This window comes from Nannobrachium achirus (genome assembly GCF_963921795.1).
Source record: "Nannobrachium achirus genome assembly, chromosome: 11".
Classification (NCBI taxonomy): Eukaryota; Metazoa; Chordata; class Actinopteri; order Myctophiformes; family Myctophidae; genus Nannobrachium; species Nannobrachium achirus.
This window is the reverse complement of record NC_137820.1, coordinates 63,870,080-63,891,606: the sequence shown is the minus strand read 5'-3', so window position 1 is coordinate 63,891,606 and position 21,527 is coordinate 63,870,080. Positions and strand designations below refer to the sequence as shown.

At 41.2% G+C, this 21,527-nt stretch overlaps 1 long non-coding RNA gene across 1 annotated transcript; it reads left to right on the top strand.

Moving 5' to 3' along the window:
* The first annotated feature begins 11,529 nt into the window (after positions 1–11,529).
* On the top strand, positions 11,530–12,260 carry LOC308293943. Its single transcript, XR_013962504.1, has 4 exons — positions 11,530–11,596; positions 11,686–11,763; positions 12,011–12,095; positions 12,220–12,260. It is a non-coding gene; the product is annotated as an uncharacterized lncRNA (long non-coding RNA).
* Positions 12,261–21,527: the final 9,267 nt, after the last annotated feature.

Sequence of the window (21,527 nt, the reverse complement as noted above, 5' to 3'; positions counted from 1 at the left end):
TGTTCGGAAGAACACTGCTTCCAGTTTTTCTTTGATTTCTTCTTTGCTTTCCCTTGATGCCTTTTTGCTTTCCTGCTATTTATGCCTTGGCCACTTTATCGCTGCTTGCAGCTATATTTATTATTATTATTCTTCCGCCACTTTTGCTCTAGCGGCTAGACCGTGCAGTCGCTTTTTACGAAACTCTGCAGTATGGCAGAGGACTATGCCAAACGGCTAAAACGCGAAGCTCGCAACAATCGGCCAAAGGGTGGCGCTGTAGGAAGCCTTCGAAAGTGCAAACTTTGAACTGGTGTAGCTCATGCCCTGTTTCAGGTACAGCAATGAAACCTGTATACACTTATGCGTCTCCTCATGCCGAACAACTTTTACGCTCTGACTTTTGACCTCTGACCTTTACCTCTCCCACAATTTTGAATTCTATGAAAAACAGTAAAAATGTATCTCCTCCTGGGATTTTCGCGTAACGTGCGCGAAACTTTTTTTACATGAACTTTGGACCAATACGGTCTGAAAAGTTAGCCGGATTTTCTTTAAAGCGAAACATTATTTTTTAATAATTAACCGTATAATGCAGTTTCATGCAAATTATTCTTCTGCCTCTAAATCATACTGCAAAGTGACACGTTCATGGCAGTATGGCAGAGGACCATGCCAAACGGCTAAAACGCGAAGCTCGCAACAATCGGCCAAAGGGTGGCGCTGTAGGAAGCCTTCGAAAGTGCAAACTTTGAACTGGTGTAGCTCATGCCCTGTTTCAGGTACAGCAATGGAACCTGTATACACTTATGCGTCTCCTCATGCCGAACAACTTTTACGCTCTAACTTTTGACCTCTGACCTTTACTTCTCCCACAATTTTGAATTATATGAAAAACAGTAAAAATGTATCTCCTCCTGGGATTTTCGCGTAATGTGCGCGAAACTTTTTTTACATGAACTTTGGACCAATACGGTCTGAAAACTTAGGCGGATTTTCTTTAAAGCGAAACATTATTTTTTAATAATTCACTCAATGTTGCAGTTATATGCAAATTATTCTTCTGCCTCTAAATCATACATGCAAAGTGACACATTCATGGCATTTGGCAAATATGTAGAGGATTAGTCCAAATATCACTGAAAGCAATCTTACTCCAATTGGCCAAAGGGGGTGCTATACGAAGCGTTTGAAAACTCAAACTTTAAAGGGGCATAAGTCATGCCTCGTTTGGTTTGAAGACATGCAACTTGCTTACACGCGTGCCTTGACTCAAGCTGAAGACATCTGTGTCTTTGTTAAGTAAGCTCCGCCCTTCGATTTTCCGCCTTTTGGAGCAGTTCGTAAAACACTTAAACCCGCTTTTATTCCGGAACTTTCGCGTCATGTGCACGGAACTTTTTTTTACATGAACTTTGGACCAATATCTAAAGATCTGTCAGATCGGATTTTTTAAACATTGAAACATGCTTTTTTAATAGTTCAATCAACATTGCAAGTTGTATGCAAATTATTCTTCTGCCTCTAAAACATACATGCAAAGTAACATTTTCATGATGAACTACCGTAGAGGGTAAGTCCAAATATCACTGAAACCAAAAAGAATCATATTTGAACTGGGGACCCCCCACCCTGACGTGAGTAGGGTTTTCCCATGATCTGGTCCTTAGGCTAGATGCAGAATAGAGCTGGGACGTTCGCGAACGAATCAAATCTTTTGAACGGCTCTTTGAAGTGAACGTTGGGATCCGGTTCGCGCAGTAGAGAGCCGTTCATTTGGGGGGGAGACCCCCTCCCCCCAATTCAACATCTCCTTGCTACTCCACTGAGTACTGACTGAGTACAGTGAGTGAGTGAGAGAGAGAGAACAAGTGGAGGAGCGAGTTCATTGTTGCCTGCTTGTTTTTTTTAGGTGTTTTATGAATAACAACAGTCAAGGTAGCTTAATTTACACACACATTTTATGATCGATGGTACTGTCTCACTTCAAATAGCCATAAATCCCACCTCTAATGCAGAATGGTTAGGCACAGGTGTGTGTGTGTGTGTGTGTGTGTGTGTGTGTGTGTGTGTGTGTGTGTGTGTGTGTGTGTGTGTGTGTGTGCGTGCGTGCGTGCGTGCGTGCGTGCGTGCGTGCGTGCGTGCGTGCGTGCGTGCGTGCGTGCGTGCGTGCGTTATTCTTCTGCCTCTAAAACATACATTCAAAGTCACATTTAAATCACACTTTGCAATAATGTAGGTTAGTGCACTGTGCACTTGTGCACTTGTAACCCACGGTTCAGCGGGAATTACAGTCATTTTATTTTATTTTTCAAATGGAATATATTCTTATTTTTCACATGCAATGTTTTGACCACGGTCCCTGAGTCACAGTGCAGAGCATTCGTAATCACCACACCCTGTATAAAGCCAGTCTTTTTTCAGTTTGTTCAGTAACCTCATTGGAGCTGCTGCAGGTTTGTACACATTTCATTTCAAGACTATTCCAATTTCTAACAGCATTGCTCCATTTATATTTAACCCACACTATATTGCTTTTAGATCCACCTGACCAACTCTGATATTGACACTGAGGCTGCGTGACTAAGATAATTGGTAAGTGAACATGTGGCTCGGAAATGTTTGTTTCTGGTTTTGGGATTGGAATGTAAAAAGATTCATTTCGGTAATGTAATTATTGCTTGTAGATAAGCAGATTTGTCGACTTTATTTAGTTTTAAGCTTGTAGATCGGCTGATTAGTTGATTTTTTTAGTTTTTTTGCCTGTGAACTGAATCTTAATTGTTTGGTTTTCAGAAAAACTACATTTCCCAGAATGCAGCAGCTAAGATGGTTGCTTGTTGGGCGTCGGCCGATTGAATCCATCTGAACAGTTTGAACAAAACACTGCTGAGTTGAGTGTGTGCTGCTCTGTTAACCGGTAAGACTGTTTGCTTGTATTTTGTATGGTCTCTTTTACCGTTTTACTGTGTTATTTTGGTTCTATCGTTTACAGTGAGAATGTGTTTTATATTGTCAGGAGTGTGCAGTTGTGGATTATTGCCTGTGTCCACTATTGTTTGGGGTGTGGCCTCATCTCTTTCTTCAATGTAAGCATTTAACTAAAGAGATGTGAGTATTATTGCGACTGTTAGGTCGCAGTTACTATCGAAACCTCCACCGGCTGTCACTCTGTCCGTGTGACATCATACTTTTGCCCTATTCATATCTCCGTTACCATTGCCCCTATCCATGCCAAACTTTGCACACACTCCTTGGCTGCCTGATTTCTCACATGGCCCTCCAGCGCCACCATGAGGCCGATTCTTGCAAAACATTTGCGAACACTGCTCCTACAGATTTTGGCCTAAAATCACGCAAATTGATTGTCAAATCACAACCTCCGTCCCTGATTTCACACATGCCCCTCTCTAGCGCCACCATCAGACAGATTTTTGCAAAACACATTTTACAACACTGCTCCTACAGATTTTGGCCTAAAATCACGCAAATTGGATGGCAAATCACAACCTCCAAATCAGCAGATCTGTTTACTTTATTTTGTTTTAACCTTGTAGATCGGCTGATTAGTTGATTTTTCTTATTTTTTTTATCCAGGCCCTGTTTTTTGCATGTGAACTGAATCTAACTGATGGCTTTGCTTGGTTTTCAGAAAAACTACATTTCCCAGAATGCAGCAGCTAAGATGGCTGCTTGTTGCAATCAGTTTGATTTGTCAGCACCTGGCCGCAACACAGCTTCTCCGAGTCAGGCAATCCAAATGTTTTTGCTCTTAACCACCGAGCTCTGCTTCACTGTGTAGCTGGCTCTCGAAGGGACTCTTCCATCGAGCAGTAAGCAAAACTCCACTATGTTCTCCTCTGTCGCACATTTGCTCTGTATTTTGCCACATTGCTAATGGTGGTTCTATCTGTTCCCATTGTAGGCAAATTAGGAGCTGCATCTGAGTCTTGGAAGAGAAATGGCATGTGTTAATGGAAGCAACAGCATACTGTGAAACATATGTTTCGAATGTAACCCCTGTTTGTTAAGTTCTGGAAAGAAGCATATTTTGAGTTAAAAGCCCCGGTTTTGGGAAGAACTTTATTTCATGTTTTAGGGGAACGCCCCATTGAATAAAACAACGCTTATTGCGTTTTCACCTTGAGAACTGTTTCCGTGTGCTGGTTTGGGTTCAGACTTAACAATACTTAATGTTTAAAAACTTTATTTGAAGACGTGTTAAAAGCCCCGGTTTTGGGAAGAACTTTATTTCATGTTTTAGGGGAACGCCCCATTGAATAAAACAACGCTTATTGCGTTTTCACCTTGAGAACTGTTTCCGTGTGCTGGTTTGGGTTCAGACTTAATGTTTAAAAACTTTATTTGAAGACGTTTACTACTTGAATTATTTGAAAACATTGTGATTTAAAAGACATGCCTGAAAATGGCTAGGTTGTTAACCCTCTGTTTTGAAGGTTTACAACCTGATGACCAACTCTTCAACAAAGACAACTAATGAAAAAGTTGGAAAATAAAGATATTGAGTTAAAACCTTGAGGAGTTCTTTGGAACTATTTTATGTCTGTTGCATATAGTCTTTTGCATACATGTTGTGTAGAGGTCAATTTGTGCTTTCACCAATAACTATGCCGATTAGTGTAAAATCGGCAGAGTCTCTGTCATTTATAGCGCCACCAGAAGGCCGAAAACGCATTCTTCGATATTACTCCTTCAGATTTTATCCGATAATCACACAAATGGGCACACAGTATCTCTACAGTGATGTAATCATGACGGATTTGTCCAATATCATATTCTATCTAATTGGCTAACATTGAATTCCAAGGTTTGCAGGATTGCTCCTTTTTGAACAAAATGTCTCAAACGCAGCCTGCTATTTGTGTGAGATTTTGCACGCACATTCCCACTAGGCCAAGGAACAGATGCCACCCTTCTCACATTGGCCTGTTATAGCGCCACCAGCGGGTCAATTTTTGCAAAACCCATTTTTGGAACAAAATGCCTCAAATCCCGCATGCAGCGTCCGATTGCCGTGAAAGGCCAAAGAACACGTGGTACCCTTTTGACTTTGGCCTATTATAGTCACCACTAGGCCAAAAAAAAAACACCTGACCTGCCGGAGACCTGTTCGGAAGAACACTGCTTCCAGTTTTTCTTTGATTTCTTCTTTGCTTTCCCTTGATGCCTTTTTGCTTTCCTGCTATTTATGCCTTGGCCACTTTATCGCTGCTTGCAGCTATATTTATTATTATTATTCTTCCGCCACTTTTGCTCTAGCGGCTAGACCGTGCAGTCGCTTTTTACGAAACTCGGCAGTATGGCAGAGGACTATGCCAAACGGCTAAAACGCGAAGCTCGCAACAATCGGCCAAAGGGTGGCGCTGTAGGAAGCCTTCGAAAGTGCAAACTTTGAACTGGTGTAGCTCATGCCCTGTTTCAGGTACAGCAATGAAACCTGTATACACTTATGCGTCTCCTCATGCCGAACAACTTTTACGCTCTGACTTTTGACCTCTGACCTTTACCTCTCCCACAATTTTGAATTCTATGAAAAACAGTAAAAATGTATCTCCTCCTGGGATTTTCGCGTAACGTGCGCGAAACTTTTTTTACATGAACTTTGGACCAATACGGTCTGAAAAGTTAGCCGGATTTTCTTTAAAGCGAAACATTATTTTTTAATAATTAACCGTATAATGCAGTTTCATGCAAATTATTCTTCTGCCTCTAAATCATACTGCAAAGTGACACGTTCATGGCAGTATGGCAGAGGACCATGCCAAACGGCTAAAACGCGAAGCTCGCAACAATCGGCCAAAGGGTGGCGCTGTAGGAAGCCTTCGAAAGTGCAAACTTTGAACTGGTGTAGCTCATGCCCTGTTTCAGGTACAGCAATGGAACCTGTATACACTTATGCGTCTCCTCATGCCGAACAACTTTTACGCTCTGACTTTTGACCTCTGACCTTTACTTCTCCCACAATTTTGAATTATATGAAAAACAGTAAAAATGTATCTCCTCCTGGGATTTTCGCGTAATGTGCGCGAAACTTTTTTTACATGAACTTTGGACCAATACGGTCTGAAAACTCAGGCGGATTTTCTTTAAAGCGAAACATTATTTTTTAATAATTCACTCAATGTTGCAGTTATATGCAAATTATTCTTCTGCCTCTAAATCATACATGCAAAGTGACACGTTCATGGCATTTGGCAAATATGTAGAGGATTAGTCCAAATATCACTGAAAGCAATCTTACTCCAATTGGCCAAAGGGGGGCGCTATACGAAGCGTTTGAAAACTCAAACTTTAAAGGGGCATAAGTCATGCCTCGTTTGGTTTGAAGACATGCAACTTGCTTACACGCGTGCCTTGACTCAAGCTGAAGACATCTGTGTCTTTGTTAAGTAAGCTCCGCCCTTCGATTTTCCGCCTTTTGGAGCAGTTCGTAAAACACTTAAACCCGCTTTTATTCCGGAACTTTCGCGTCATGTGCACGGAACTTTTTTTACATGAACTTTGGACCAATATCTAAAGATCTGTCAGATCGGATTTTTTAAACATTGAAACATGCTTTTTTAATAGTTCAATCAACATTGCAAGTTGTATGCAAATTATTCTTCTGCCTCTAAAACATACATGCAAAGTAACATTTTCATGATGAACTACCGTAGAGGGTAAGTCCAAATATCACTGAAACCAAAAAGAATCATATTTGAACTGGGGACCCCCCACCCTGACGTGAGTAGGGTTTTCCCATGATCTGGTCCTTAGGCTAGATGCAGAATAGAGCTGGGACGTTCGCGAACGAATCAAATCTTTTGAACGGCTCTTTGAAGTGAACGTTGGGATCCGGTTCGCGCAGTAGAGAGCCGTTCATTTGGGGGGGAGACCCCCTCCCCCCAATTCAACATCTCCTTGCTACTCCACTGAGTACTGACTGAGTACAGTGAGTGAGTGAGAGAGAGAGAACAAGTGGAGGAGCGAGTTCATTGTTGCCTGCTTGTTTTTTTTAGGTGTTTTATGAATAACAACAGTCAAGATAGCTTAATTTACACACACATTTTATGATCGATGGTACTGTCTCACTTCAAATAGCCATAAATCCCACCTCTAATGCAGAATGGTTAGGCACAGGTGTGTGTGTGTGTGTGTGTGTGTGTGTGTGTGTGTGTGTGTGTGTGTGTGTGTGTGTGTGTGTGTGTGTGTGCGTGCGTGCGTGCGTGCGTGCGTGCGTGCGTGCGTGCGTGCGTGCGTGCGTGCGTGCGTGCGCGTGCGTGCGTTATTCTTCTGCCTCTAAAACATACATTCAAAGTCACATTTAAATCACACTTTGCAATAATGTAGGTTAGTGCACTGTGCACTTGTAACCCACGGTTCAGCGGGAATTACAGTCATTTTATTTTATTTTTCAAATGGAATATATTCTTATTTTTCACATGCAATGTTTTGACCACGGTCCCTGAGTCACAGCTGCAGAGCATTCGTAATCACCACACCCTGTATAAAGCCAGTCTTTTTTCAGTTTGTTCAGTAACCTCATTGGAGCTGCTGCAGGTTTGTACACATTTCATTTCAAGACTATTCCAATTTCTAACAGCATTGCTCCATTTATATTTAACCCACACTATATTGCTTTTAGATCCACCTGACCAACTCTGATATTGACACTGAGGCTGCGTGACTAAGATAATTGGTAAGTGAACATGTGGCTCGGAAATGTTTGTTTCTGGTTTTGGGATTGGAATGTAAAAAGATTCATTTCGGTAATGTAATTATTGCTTGTAGATAAGCAGATTTGTCGACTTTATTTAGTTTTAAGCTTGTAGATCGGCTGATTAGTTGATTTTTTTAGTTTTTTTGCCTGTGAACTGAATCTTAATTGTTTGGTTTTCAGAAAAACTACATTTCCCAGAATGCAGCAGCTAAGATGGTTGCTTGTTGGGCGTCGGCCGATTGAATCCATCTGAACAGTTTGAACAAAACACTGCTGAGTTGAGTGTGTGCTGCTCTGTTAACCGGTAAGACTGTTTGCTTGTATTTTGTATGGTCTCTTTTACCGTTTTACTGTGTTATTTTGGTTCTATCGTTTACAGTGAGAATGTGTTTTATATTGTCAGGAGTGTGCAGTTGTGGATTATTGCCTGTGTCCACTATTGTTTGGGGTGTGGCCTCATCTCTCTCTTCAATGTAAGCATTTAACTAAAGAGATGTGAGTATTATTGCGACTGTTAGGTCGCAGTTACTATCGAAACCTCCACCGGCTGTCACTCTGTCCGTGTGACATCATACTTTTGCCCTATTCATATCTCCGTTACCATTGCCCCTATCCATGCCAAACTTTGCACACACTCCTTGGCTGCCTGATTTCTCACATGGCCCTCCAGCGCCACCATGAGGCCGATTCTTGCAAAACATTTGCGAACACTGCTCCTACAGATTTTGGCCTAAAATCACGCAAATTGATTGTCAAATCACAACCTCCGTCCCTGATTTCACACATGCCCCTCTCTAGCGCCACCATCAGACAGATTTTTGCAAAACACATTTTACAACACTGCTCCTACAGATTTTGGCCTAAAATCACGCAAATTGGATGGCAAATCACAACCTCCAAATCAGCAGATCTGTTGACTTTATTTTGTTTTAACCTTGTAGATCGGCTGATTAGTTGATTTTTCTTATTTTTTTTTATCCAGGCCCTGTTTTTTGCATGTGAACTGAATCTAACTGATGGCTTTGCTTGGTTTTCAGAAAAACTACATTTCCCAGAATGCAGCAGCTAAGATGGCTGCTTGTTGCAATCAGTTTGATTTGTCAGCACCTGGCCGCAACACAGCTTCTCCGAGTCAGGCAATCCAAATGTTTTTGCTCTTAACCACCGAGCTCTGCTTCACTGTGTAGCTGGCTCTCGAAGGGACTCTTCCATCGAGCAGTAAGCAAAACTCCACTATGTTCTCCTCTGTCGCACATTTGCTCTGTATTTTGCCACATTGCTAATGGTGTTTCTATCTGTTCCCATTGTAGGCAAATTAGGAGCTGCATCTGAGTCTTGGAAGAGAAATGGCATGTGTTAATGGAAGCAACAGCATACTGTGAAACATATGTTTCGAATGTAACCCCTGTTTGTTAAGTTCTGGAAAGAAGCATATTTTGAGTTAAAAGCCCCGGTTTTGGGAAGAACTTTATTTCATGTTTTAGGGGAACGCCCCATTGAATAAAACAACGCTTATTGCGTTTTCACCTTGAGAACTGTTTCCGTGTGCTGGTTTGGGTTCAGACTTAACAATACTTAATGTTTAAAAACTTTATTTGAAGACGTGTTAAAAGCCCCGGTTTTGGGAAGAACTTTATTTCATGTTTTAGGGGAACGCCCCATTGAATAAAACAACGCTTATTGCGTTTTCACCTTGAGAACTGTTTCCGTGTGCTGGTTTGGGTTCAGACTTCACAATACTTAATGTTTAAAAACTTTATTTGAAGACGTTTACTACTTGAATTATTTGAAAACATTGTGATTTAAAAGACATGCCTGAAAATGGCTAGGTTGTTAACCCTCTGTTTTGAAGGTTTACAACCTGATGACCAACTCTTCAACAAAGACAACTAATGAAAAAGTTGGAAAATAAAGATATTGAGTTAAAACCTTGAGGAGTTCTTTGGAACTATTTTATGTCTGTTGCATATAGTCTTTTGCATACATGTTGTGTAGAGGTCAATTTGTGCTTTCACCAATAACTATGCCGATTAATGTAAAATCGGCAGAGTCTCTGTCATTTATAGCGCCACCAGAAGGCCGAAAACGCATTCTTCGATATTACTCCTTCAGATTTTATCCGATAATCACACAAATGGGCACACAGTATCTCTACAGTGATGTAATCATGACGGATTTGTCCAATATCATATTCTATCTAATTGGCTAACATTGAATTCCAAGGTTTGCAGGATTGCTCCTTTTTGAACAAAATGTCTCAAACGCAGCCTGCTATTTGTGTGAGATTTTGCACGCACATTCCCACTAGGCCAAGGAACAGATGCCACCCTTCTCACATTGGCCTGTTATAGCGCCACCAGCGGGTAAATTTTTGCAAAACCCATTTTTGGAACAAAATGCCTCAAATCCTGCATGCAGCGTCCGATTGCCGTGAAAGGCCAAAGAACACGTGGTACCCTTTTGACTTTGGCCTATTATAGTCACCACTAGGCCAAAAAAAAAAACACCTGACCTGCCGGAGACCTGTTCGGAAGAACACTGCTTCCAGTTTTTCTTTGATTTCTTCTTTAATTTCCCTTGATGCCTTTTTGCTTTCCTGCTATTTATGCCTTGGCCACTTTATCGCTGCTTGCAGCTATATTTATTATTATTATTCTTCCGCCACTTTTGCTCTAGCGGCTAGACCGTGCAGTCGCTTTTTACGAAACTCGGCAGTATGGCAGAGGACTATGCCAAACGGCTAAAACGCGAAGCTCGCAACAATCGGCCAAAGGGTGGCGCTGTAGGAAGCCTTCGAAAGTGCAAACTTTGAACTGGTGTAGCTCATGCCCTGTTTCAGGTACAGCAATGAAACCTGTATACATGTATGCGTCTCCTCATGCCGAGCAACTTTTACGCTCTGACTTTTGACCTCTGACCTTTACCTCTCCCACAATTTTGAATTATATGAAAAACAGTAAAAATGTATCTCCTCCTGGGATTTTCGCGTAACGTGCGCGAAACTTTTTGTACATGAACTTTGGACCAATACGGTCTGAAAACTTAGGCGGATTTTCTTTAAAGCGAAACATTATTTTTTAATAATTCACTCAATGTTGCAGTTATATGCAAATTATTCTTCTGCCTCTAAATCATACATGCAAAGTGACACGTTCATGGCATTTGGCAAATATGTAGAGGATTAGTCCAAATATCACTGAAAGCAATCTTACTCCAATTGGCCAAAGGGGGGCGCTATACGAAGCGTTTGAAAACTCAAACTTTAAAGGGGCATAAGTCATGCCTCGTTTCGTTTGAAGACATGCAACTTGCTTACACGCGTGCCTTGACTCAAGCTGAAGACATCTGTGTCTTTGTTAAGTAAGCTCCGCCCTTCGATTTTCCGCCTTTTGGAGCAGTTCGTAAAACACTTAAACCCGCTTTTATTCCGGAACTTTCGCGTCACGTGCACAGAACTTTTTTTACATGAACTTTGGACCAATATCTAAAGATCTGTCAGATCGGATTTTTTAAAAATTGAAACATGCTTTTTTAATAATTCATCAATTTGCGGTTTTATGCAAATTATTCTTCTGCTTCTAAAACAAACATTTAAAGTAATATTTTCTCACTGTGCAGAGCTGTGCATAGCTCACCTGGTAAGGCCTTTGTCTATCATTCCAGAAGTCCCCTGTTCAAGCCTTACCTCATGCATTTAAAATACATTTTACAACATTTTGCCGTGAAAACCCTGGTACTGCAACTGAACATGGCAACCCGACCAAACATGGCAACCTTCTTAAGCAAGGGTATAAATAGTGGTTGAGTTGAGGCCACTCCCCCCCTCTCAGATTGTTTGGAAGCAGCATGGTGCTGGTGGTTGCTGCTACTCACTGCTACATTATGCAGCAGCTGCAGGTCTGTACACTGTTCATTATTCCAACAACTATTCCAATTTCTAACAGTTTCATTCATTATACTTACCCATACTATAATTTGGCTTTTAGATTTACCTCACCTGAACATACCTACCTGATCCACTCGATACACTGGCTGTGTATGATGGAGGAACAATGTGTCACTTGGTAAGCTGACCATGTGCTCTGAAATGTTATGTTGTTTTTGGTTTTGGTATCTAAATGTTAAACGATTTCTTTTGGAATGTAATGCTTGTATGTTAGCTGCAACGTTGATTATTGAATTGATGTATTTTGAGTTTAATGCCAATGCCTAGTTGGGGAGATTAATGGAATTATTGTTTCAAGCCTGTAGTGCAGCAGATTATTTGAATTTGTTGTTTTTCTATTCATTTGGCCTTTTTCTTTGATCCAGGCCAGGTTTATTGCCTAGAACTGAATCTGAAAGATGGCGAGCCTGCAGAAAGACTGACACAATCCTGTCTGACCTATGGTTATGGGTAGGAAAAAGCAGCCGCAGTGACACTCATTCCTAGTTTGATTTGATTTTGAAGTAATGACTTTGAGTTTCTTTATAAAGTAATGATGTTTGAGTGCATTCATTTATTGTTTAAAACCATGCAGGGGAAGCTCAGCCTCACACCTGAAGCCCATCTGACAATCAGCTGACAATCAGTACCAGCTCCCAGATTGCTTCATTGAAGCCAAAGAACGGCAGTGTAAGTGGGTTCATTATTCTGAACTGTGTGGAACGGGCAGATTGAACACCTCTTCTCTAACTTGTGGCTCAACTGTAATTATTCTGAAGCTCACCTCATTTCTCTCTGCCTCCCCCACCTAGGCTGGCTGGGTTCCAACACCCCCCAATTGGAATCCATAGTCTGCTCTGCCCACAGGACGGCAGCCCCATGTGAGCGCCTAAAGTTCCAAGTTTTGACCCCCAGCCGCCTTCCCCTCAACGTTTTTCAATAAAAACAATTTAAGTTTAGTTAAGTCTGACTCTGCTAGCCACTTACAGAAAATAATGCTGCCAAATATTTTGCAATTGCAAATCCTTTGTGTAAATAAACTGAAATTCATACTATTGCATGACTATTTCTTTATCATGTTTCACAAGCATCTGGGTCTACAATGCCAGGGGTGTAAAAGTAACTGAGTACATTTACTCAAATACTATCCTTAGTATAATTTTGAGGTATTTTATACTTCACTTGTATAGTCTTACTTCTAGGCTACTCCAGTAAATGCTCATGCATTGCATTGCATTGTGAGCTTGTAGATCTGCTATTTTCAAAAAATGTCAAGTTGATGCCAATACCTTTGTACTTTTATTCAGTATTACTATTTATCTCTATATATTCATGTTATTCCTGGCACCGCCCCTGTTATCCTGTTCATATCCTGAAAGAGGCGGGGGCTGAAAAAGCTGTCCTGAAAAACATCATTTGATTTCCTGTTGTCCTTGCATTAAAGTGTCAGTAGTTGGCGTTCTGGGCTCTGAATGTACCTGGGTTGCCATGTCTGCTTATAATAAGCAATTTGTGTCTCGTTAAGATTTTTATTTATCCAGCCCCCACCATGCAGTTGTACAGTGAAACCCAAAATTCAAAAATGGCAAAAATAAACTTTGCCAAAAATCTAAAAATAGAGAACTCGGGAACGGGAACAAAAGGCAAAACTCAAGAAAAAGGCAAAAATAACAAACACTGCACTAGGCTATGGGGCCCTTGCAACTCTCACTGAGATTTGTTCATCTCGCTCTGCAGCTATAGACAGAAAATCACACAAATCAGTACACAGTATCTCTACAGTGATGTGATCATGACGGATTTGTCCGATATCATATTCTATCTAATTGGCTAAAATTGAATTCCAAGGTTTGCAGGATTGCTCCTTTTTGAACAAATTGTCTCAAACGCAGCCTGCTATGTGTGTGAGATTTTGCACACACATTCCCACTAGGCCAAGGAACAGATGCCACCCTTCTCACATTGGCCTGTTATAGAGTCACCAGTGGGCCAAAAAAAACACCTGACCTGTTCGGAAGAACACTGCTTCTAGTTTCTCTTTGATGTCTTCTTTGCTTTCCCTTGATGCTTTTGCCTTGGCCACTTTATCGCTGCTTGCAGCTATATTTATTATTATTATTCTTCCGCCACTTTTGCTCTAGCGGCTAGACCGTGCAGTCGCTTTTTACGAAACTCGGCAGTATGGCAGAGGACTATGCCAAACGGCTAAAACGCGAAGCTCGCAACAATCGGCCAAAGGGTGGCGCTGTAGGAAGCCTTCGAAAGTGCAAACTTTGAACTGGTGTAGCTCATGCCCTGTTTCAGGTACAGCAATGAAACCTGTATACACTTATGCGTCTCCTCATGCCGAACAACTTTTACGCTCTGACTTTTGACCTCTGACCTTTACCTCTCCCACAATTTTGAATTCTATGAAAAACAGTAAAAATGTATCTCCTCCTGGGATTTTCGCGTAACGTGCGCGAAACTTTTTTTACATGAACTTTGGACCAATACGGTCTGAAAAGTTAGCCGGATTTTCTTTAAAGCGAAACATTATTTTTTAATAATTAACCGTATAATGCAGTTTCATGCAAATTATTCTTCTGCCTCTAAATCATACTGCAAAGTGACACGTTCATGGCAGTATGGCAGAGGACCATGCCAAACGGCTAAAACGCGAAGCTCGCAACAATCGGCCAAAGGGTGGCGCTGTAGGAAGCCTTCGAAAGTGCAAACTTTGAACTGGTGTAGCTCATGCCCTGTTTCAGGTACAGCAATGGAACCTGTATACACTTATGCGTCTCCTCATGCCGAACAACTTTTACGCTCTGACTTTTGACCTCTGACCTTTACTTCTCCCACAATTTTGAATTATATGAAAAACAGTAAAAATGTATCTCCTCCTGGGATTTTCGCGTAATGTGCGCGAAACTTTTTTTACATGAACTTTGGACCAATACGGTCTGAAAACTCAGGCGGATTTTCTTTAAAGCGAAACATTATTTTTTAATAATTCACTCAATGTTGCAGTTATATGCAAATTATTCTTCTGCCTCTAAATCATACATGCAAAGTGACACGTTCATGGCATTTGGCAAATATGTAGAGGATTAGTCCAAATATCACTGAAAGCAATCTTACTCCAATTGGCCAAAGGGGGGCGCTATACGAAGCGTTTGAAAACTCAAACTTTAAAGGGGCATAAGTCATGCCTCGTTTGGTTTGAAGACATGCAACTTGCTTACACGCGTGCCTTGACTCAAGCTGAAGACATCTGTGTCTTTGTTAAGTAAGCTCCGCCCTTCGATTTTCCGCCTTTTGGAGCAGTTCGTAAAACACTTAAACCCGCTTTTATTCCGGAACTTTCGCGTCATGTGCACGGAACTTTTTTTACATGAACTTTGGACCAATATCTAAAGATCTGTCAGATCGGATTTTTTAAACATTGAAACATGCTTTTTTAATAGTTCAATCAACATTGCAAGTTGTATGCAAATTATTCTTCTGCCTCTAAAACATACATGCAAAGTAACATTTTCATGATGAACTACCGTAGAGGGTAAGTCCAAATATCACTGAAACCAAAAAGAATCATATTTGAACTGGGGACCCCCCACCCTGACGTGAGTAGGGTTTTCCCATGATCTGGTCCTTAGGCTAGATGCAGAATAGAGCTGGGACGTTCGCGAACGAATCAAATCTTTTGAACGGCTCTTTGAAGTGAACGTTGGGATCCGGTTCGCGCAGTAGAGAGCCGTTCATTTGGGGGGGAGACCCCCTCCCCCCAATTCAACATCTCCTTGCTACTCCACTGAGTACTGACTGAGTACAGTGAGTGAGTGAGAGAGAGAGAACAAGTGGAGGAGCGAGTTCATTGTTGCCTGCTTGTTTTTTTTTGGTGTTTTATGAATAACAACAGTCAAGGTAGCTTAATTTACACACACATTTTATGATCGATGGTACTGTCTCACTTCAAATAGCCATAAATCCCACCTCTAATGCAGAATGGTTAGGCACAGGTGTGTGTGTGTGTGTGTGTGTGTGTGTGCGTGCGTGCGTGCGTGCGTGCGTGCGTGCGTGCGTGCGTGCGTGCGTGCGCGCACGTGTGTGCGTTATTCTTCTGCCTCTAAAACATACATTCAAAGTCACATTTAAATCACACTTTGCAATAATGTAGGTTAGTGCACTGTGCACTTGTGCACTTGTAACCCACGGTTCAGCGGGAATGTATCATTTTATTTTATTTTTCAAATGGAATATATTCTTATTTTTCACATGCAATGTTTTGACCACGGTCCCTGAGTCACAGCTGCAGAGCATTCGTAATGACCACACCCTGTATAAAGCCAGTCTTTTTTCAGTTTGTTCAGTAACCTCATTGGAGCTGCTGCAGGTTTGTACACATTTCATTTCAAGACTATTCAAGACTATTTCTAACAGCATTGCTCCATGTTATATTTAACCCACACTATATTGCTTTTAGATCCACCTGACCAACTCTGATATTGACACTGAGGCTGCGTGACTAAGATAATTGGTAAGTGAACATGTGGCTCGGAAATGTTTGTTTCTGGTTTTGGGATTGGAATGTAAAAAGATTCATTTCGGTAATGTAATTATTGCTTGTAGATAAGCAGATTTGTCGACCTTATTTAGTTTTAAGCTTGTAGATCGGCTGATTAGTTGATTTTTTTTAGTTTTTTTGCCTGTGAACTGAATCTTAATTGTTTGGTTTTCAGAAAAACTACATTTCCCAGAATGCAGCAGCTAAGATGGTTGCTTGTTGGGCGTCGGCCGATTGAATCCATCTGAACAGTTTGAACAAAACACTGCTGAGTTGAGTGTGTGCTGCTCTGTTAACCGGTAAGACTGTTTGCTTGTATTTTGTATGGTCTCTTTTACCGTTTTACTGTGTTATTTTGGTTCTATCGTTTACAGTGAGAATGTGTTTTATATTGTCAGGAGTGTGCAGTTGTGGATTATTGCCTGTGTCCACTATTGTTTGGGGTGTGGCCTCATCTCTTTCTTCAATGTAAGCATTTAACTAAAGAGATGTGAGTATTATTGCGACTGTTAGAAAACCTCCACCGGCTGTCACTCTGTCCGTGTGACATCATACTTTTGCCCTATTCATATCTCCGTTACCATTGCCCCTATCCATGCCAAACTTTGCACACACTCCTTGGCTGCCTGATTTCTCACATGGCCCTCCAGCGCCACCATGAGGCCGATTCTTGCAAAACATTTGCGAACACTGCTCCTACAGATTTTGGCCTAAAATCACGCAAATTGATTGTCAAATCACAACCTCCGTCCCTGATTTCACACATGCCCCTCTCTAGCGCCACCATCAGACAGATTTTTGCAAAACACATTTTACAACACTGCTCCTACAGATTTTGGCCTAAAATCACGCAAATTGGATGGCAAATCACAACCTCCAAATCAGCAGATCTGTTGACTTTATTTTGTTTTAACCTTGTAGATCAGCTGATTAGTTGATTTTTCTTATTTTTTTTATCCAGGCCCTGTTTTTTGCATGTGAACTGAATCTAACTGATGGCTTTGCTTGGTTTTCAGAAAAACTACATTTCCCAGAATGCAGCAGCTAAGATGGCTGCTTGTTGCAATCAGTTTGATTTGTCAGCACCTGGCCGCAACACAGCTTCTCCGAGTCAGGCAATCCAAATGTTTTTGCTCTTAACCACCGAGCTCTGCTTCACTGTGTAGCTGGCTCTCGAAGGGACTCTTCCATCGAGCAGTAAGCAAAACTCCACTATGTTCTCCTCTGTCGCACATTTGCTCTGTATTTTGCCACATTGCTAATGGTGGTTCTATCTGTTCCCATTGTAGGCAAATTAGGAGCTGCATCTGAGTCTTGGAAGAGAAATGGCATGTGTTAATGGAAGCAACAGCATACTGTGAAACATATGTTTCGAATGTAACCCCTGTTTGTTAAGTTCTGGAAAGAAGCATATTTTGAGTTAAAAGCCCCGGTTTTGGGAAGAACTTTATTTCATGTTTTAGGGGAACGCCCCATTGAATAAAACAACGCTTATTGCGTTTTCACCTTGAGAACTGTTTCCGTGTGCTGGTTTGGGTTCAGACTTAACAATACTTAATGTTTAAAAACTTTATTTGAAGACGTGTTAAAAGCCCCGGTTTTGGGAAGAACTTTATTTCATGTTTTAGGGGAACGCCCCATTGAATAAAACAACGCTTATTGCGTTTTCACCTTGATAACTGTTTCCGTGTGCTGGTTTGGGTTCAGACTTCACAATACTTAATGTTTAAAAACTTTATTTGAAGACGTTTACTACTTGAATTATTTGAAAACATTGTGATTTAAAAGACATGCCTGAAAATGGCTAGGTTGTTAACCCTCTGTTTTGAAGGTTTACAACCTGATGACCAACTCTTAAACAAAGACAACTAATGAAAAAGTTGGAAAATAAAGATATTGAGTTAAAACCTTGAGGAGTTCTTTGGAACTATTTTATGTCTGTTGCATATAGTCTTTTGCATACATGTTGTGTAGAGGTCAATTTGTGCTTTCACCAATAACTATGCCGATTAGTGTAAAATCGGCAGAGTCTCTGTCATTTATAGCGCCACCAGAAGGCTGAAAACGCATTCTTCGATATTACTCCTTCAGATTTTATCCGATAATCACACAAATGGGCACACAGTATCTCTACAGTGATGTAATCATGACGGATTTGTCCAATATCATATTCTATCTAATTGGCTAACATTGAATTCCAAGGTTTGCAGGATTGCTCCTTTTTGAACAAAATGTCTCAAACGCAGCCTGCTATTTGTGTGAGATTTTGCACGCACATTCCCACTAGGCCAAGGAACAGATGCCACCCTTCTCACATTGGCCTGTTATAGCGCCACCAGCGGGTCAATTTTTGCAAAACCCATTTTTGGAACAAAATGCCTCAAATCCCGCATGCAGCGTCCGATTGCCGTGAAAGGCCAAAGAACACGTGGTACCCTTTTGACTTTGGCCTATTATAGTCACCACTAGGCCAAAAAAAAAACACCTGACCTGCCGGAGACCTGTTCGGAAGAACACTGCTTCCAGTTTTTCTTTGATTTCTTCTTTGCTTTCCCTTGATGCCTTTTTGCTTTCCTGCTATTTATGCCTTGGCCACTTTATCGCTGCTTGCAGCTATATTTATTATTATTATTATTCCGCCACTTTTGCTCTAGCGGCTAGACCGTGCAGTCGCTTTTTACGAAACTCGGCAGTATGGCAGAGGACTATGCCAAACGGCTAAAACGCGAAGCTCGCAACAATCGGCCAAAGGGTGGCGCTGTAGGAAGCCTTTGAAAAATGCCAACTTTGAACTGGTGTAGCTCATGCCCTGTTTCAGGTACAGCAATGAAACCTGTATACACTTATGCGTCTCCTCATGCCGAACAACTTTTACGCTCTGACTTTTGACCTCTGACCTTTACTTCTCCCACAATTTTGAATTATATGAAAAACAGTAAAAATGTATCTCCTCCTGGGATTTTCGCGTAATGTGCGCGAAACTTTTTTTACATGAACTTTGGACCAATACGGTCTGAAAAGTTAGGCGGATTTTCTTTAAAGCGAAACATTATTTTTTAATAATTCACTCAATGTTGCAGTTTTATGCAAATTATTCTTCTGCCTCTAAATCATACATGCAAAGTGACACGTTCATGGCATTTGGCAAATATGTAGAGGGTTAGTCCAAATATCACTGAAAGCAATCTTACTCCAATTGGCCAAAGGGGGGCGCTATACGAAGCGTTTGAAAACTCAAACTTTAAAGGGGCATAAGTCATGCCTCGTTTCGTTTGAAGACATGCAACTTGCTTACACGCGTGCCTTGACTCAAGCGGAAGACATCTGTGTCTTTGTTAAGTAAGCTCCGCCCTTAGATTTTCCGCCATTTTGAGCAGTTTGTAAAACACTTAAACCCGCTTTTATTCCGGAACTTTCGCGTCACGTGCACGGAACTTTTTTTTACATGAACTTTGGACCAATATCTAAAGATCTGTCAGATCGTTTTTTTTTTTAAATTGAAACATGCTTTTTTAATAATTCAATCAACATTGCAAGTTTTATGCAAATTATTCTTCTGCCTCTAAAACATACATGCAAAGTAAAATTTTCATGATGAACTACCGTAGAGGGTAAGTCCAAATATCACTGAAACCAAAAAGAATCATATTTGAACTGGGGACCCCCCACCCTGACGTGAGTAGGGTTTTCCCATGATCTGGGCCTTAGGCTAGATGCAGAATAGAGCTGGGACGTTCGCGAACGAACCGAATCTTTTGAACGGCTCTTTGAAGTGAACGTTGGGATCCGGTTCGCGCAGTAGAGAGCCGTTCATTTGGGGGGGAGACCCCCTCCCCCCAATTCAACATCTCCTTGCTACTCCACTGAGTACTGACTGAGTACAGTGAGTGAGTGAGAGAGAGAGAACAAGTGAAGGAGCGAGTTCATTGTTGCCTGCTTGTTTTTTTTTGGGTGTTTTATGAATAACAAAAGTCAAGGTAGCTTAATTTACACACACATTTTATGAAAAGGGTAAATACTAAATTGTGATCTCAACTGTCAGCAGAGGAATGTGGTGCCACCTTGTGGATTCATGTTTAAACAAATTCTTCTTAAAAATATATAAATATACAAGGAGCCAAATGAGCCAGTCTTTTGAACGGCTCTTTTTATTGAGCCAGATCGATGGTACTGTCTCACTTCAAAGAGCCATAAATCCCACCTCTAATGCAGAATGGTTAGGCACAGGTGTGTGTGTGTGTGTGTGTGTGTGTGTGTGTGTGTGTGTGTGTGTGTGTGTGTGTGTGTGTGTGCGTGCGCGTGTGCGTGTGCGTGTGCGTGTGCGTGTGCACGTGCGTGCGTGCGTGCGTGCGTGCGTGCGTGCGTGCATGTGAACTGAATCTAACTGATGGCTTAGTTTGGTTTTCAGAAAAACTACATTTCCCAGAATGCAGCAGCTAAGATGGCTGCTTGTTGCAATCAGTTTGATTTGTCAGCACCTGGCCGCAACACAGCTTCTCCGAGTCAGGCAATCCAAATGTTTTTGCTCTTAACCACCGCTTCACTGTGTAGCTGGCTCTCGAAGGGACTCTTCCATCGAGCAGTAAGCAAAACTCCACTATGTTCTCCTCTGTCGCACATTTGCTCTGTATTTTGCCACATTGCTAATGGTGGTTCTATCTGTTCCCATTGTAGGCAAATTAGGAGCTGCATCTGAGTCTTGGAAGAGAAATGGCATGTGTTAATGGAAGCAACGGCATACTGTGAAACATATGTTTCGAATGTAACCCCTGTTTGTTAAGTTCTGGAAAGAAGCATATTTTGAGTTAAAACTTTATTTCATGTTTTAGGGGAACGCCCCATTGAATAAAACAACGCTTATTGCGTTTTCACCTTGAGAACTGTTTCCGTGTGCTGGTTTGGGTTCAGACTTCACAATACTTATTTGAAGACGTTTACTATTTGAAAACATTGTGATTTAAAAGACATGCCTGAAAATGGCTAGGTTGTTAACCCTCTGTTTTGAAGGTTTACAACCTGATGACCAACTCTTCAACAAAGACAACTAATGAAAAAGTTGGAAAATAAAGATATTGAGTTAAAACCTTGAGGAGTTCTTTGGAACTATTTTATGTCTGTTGCATATAGTATTTTGCATACATGTTGTGTAGAGGTCAATTTGTGCTTTTACCAATAACTATGCCGATTAGTGTAAAATCGGCAGAGTCTCTGTCATTTATAGCGCCACCAGAAGGCCGAAAACGCATTCTTCAATATTACTCCTTCAGATTTTATCCGATAATCACACAAATGGGCACACAGTATCTCTACAGTGATGTAATCATGACGGATTTGTCCAATATCATATTCTATCTAAT